Raw genomic sequence first — 2,367 nt, 5'->3', positions numbered from 1 at the left:
ATTTCCATCTGGTATGGTTGTGTCTCCTCCCATTTTCTACTTCATATATATAATAATAATAATGATTGGAGAACAAAGGAGTAATGGGTTTGTTTGTTTTGCACCTTGCCATCATCCTCCTCTGAATGTTTCCCTTGGACCTTTCGCCCTAGAGATCCCCATACAATATAGTAGGTCAAACAAGCTCAATGCAGGTCTCTGCCCCTCTCAATGTGTCAAGTTAGTTGATGCGGGTCTCTTCCTGGCCCTCTCAATGCCTCGAGTTTGCCTCAATGCCCCTCTCAATGCTGCTGAAGTCTCCCGCACGCCTTTCCTTTCCGAAGAACCCTGTGTCGATTTCTTTCAAATGAGGTTTTTTGGTTTTTTTTCCTCTTATATTCCGGTGGCATCGCAATTGTGATGCCTTCTGTCATAATTGTGATGGAATCGGGCTAAAATTGAAAAAAAAGAGCCAAAAACACATTACCCTTTCTTGCCATCGCAAATTGATGTCGCAAATTGACCCCTAATGTATTAGTGTAATTACAATATACATTTGCATCATCATCTTCTCTCTCTCTCTCTCTCACACACACACACACACACACACATCTCCCCTCCCTCGTGCCTCTTTATCTCTAAAATTATCTCTCTATGGCTATCCCATCTCTCTTGCCCTCCCCCTCTTCTCTCTACTATATCTCTCTATCTCTCTCATTCCCTCCTATTATTACCACTCACCCTCATTGTATCATGTTTTTACCTTCACAATCTCTCTTGGTGTCTACTTCATGTCTTACATTCATCTCCTTGTCTTATTTTTTCTATCTACGCCATCTCTTTCCCTATCATAATTGTCCCTTTCTATCTCATCTCCATGTATCATATCTCCTACCCCCTCATACTATTTCCCCCCTAATTACCATATACATTTGTATCATCATCCTCTCTCTCTCTCTCTCTCTCTCTCTCTCCCCCCCCCCCCCCCTCCACCCATCACCAATTCTATCTATTCAATGCCCTAAATTTTTCTATCTACCCCATTTCTTTCCATGTCCCTATTTTCCCTATCTACCTCATCTCCATCTATCCTATCTCCTACCCCCTCATACCATTTCCCCCTAATTACCATATGCATCTCTCTCTCTCTCTCTCTCATGTTTCACTCTCTCCCTTTTCTCAAACTCTCATTTTCTCCCTCTCCCTCTCCCTCTTGTGTTTCACCCTCTCTCTCTTCTCACACTCTCTCATTTTCTCTCTCCTACACATATCTATCTCCCCTTCTCTCACAATATCATTGAACTCTCTCTATCTCTCTCTCTCTCTCTCTCTCTCTCTCTCTCTCTCTCTCTCTCTCTTCCCACCACCTCTTACCCTCTCCTTCTCCTACTCTCCCTCGCACATGCGCCCCCCCTCTCTCTCCCTCCCTCCCTTTCACTCTCCTCTCCCTCTCCCTCTCCCTCTCCCTCCTCTCACATTCTCTTATTTTTTTGTCTCTTCCACACATACCTATCACTTTAATGCTCTCCCCTTCTCACAATATCTTCCTGTGCTCTCTCTCTCTCTCTCTCTCTCTCTCTCTCTCTCTCTCTCTCTCTCTCTCTCTCTCTCTCTCTCTCTCTCTCTCTCTCTCTCTCTCTCTCTCTAATTTTCTCTCAAATGCATGTCTCTTACCCTTTATCCCCTTATCTCACTCTCTCTCATGCATGTCTCTTCCCTCATATCACTTTATCTCTCAATGTTTCTCTCTATGTCTACCTCATGTTTCTTGCACTTCCCCCTACTCCTCTAATATTTTTATCCTTTTATTATTGCCTACTTTCTTTGTCTCATTTATATTTATTTCTCGGCCTCTTTCATAGTGTCTACTTTATGTGTCACCCTCTTCCCCTTGTTTCACTCCCTCTCACATGTCACACACTCATTTTCAAAATTGATTTCATGTATATGCTTTGAAATTATTTATAAACATTTTATTTGTAAACTTAAATTTTATTTCATATACAATTTTTGCCTTTCTATGAAATATCACAAAATAGTCTTTGGGTTTTATTGTTTACCCAATTAGCTTGAGTACACCCAAAATATGCTTACAAGGTTTAATTGATCAAGATCTTTAGGATTCCTTCAATAGTTGACTTCACCATAAAATGACACATTGTCTTATGACTATCCATGTTCACTCTATTTCACACCCACTTGTTAATTTGATCCATCTATAAATCAAATTGTAACACTTCCTGGCATGTCACATCAAAATGTTGGGTCTAGGGAATCACATCAAAACACAAGTTTTTATTGGATCAATTTGAAAATAAATGCATCTTAATGCACACGCAAAATTCTAGCATTCCATCAAGAACTAGATTGTCAAGATAATGCCATCTT

The sequence above is a fragment of the Cupressus sempervirens genome, chromosome 3 (genome assembly GCF_028749045.1).
Source record: "Cupressus sempervirens isolate cs-2001-9-10 chromosome 3, ASM2874904v1, whole genome shotgun sequence".
Classification (NCBI taxonomy): domain Eukaryota; kingdom Viridiplantae; phylum Streptophyta; class Pinopsida; order Cupressales; family Cupressaceae; genus Cupressus; species Cupressus sempervirens.
Note: the sequence above shows the minus strand (reverse complement) of the source record.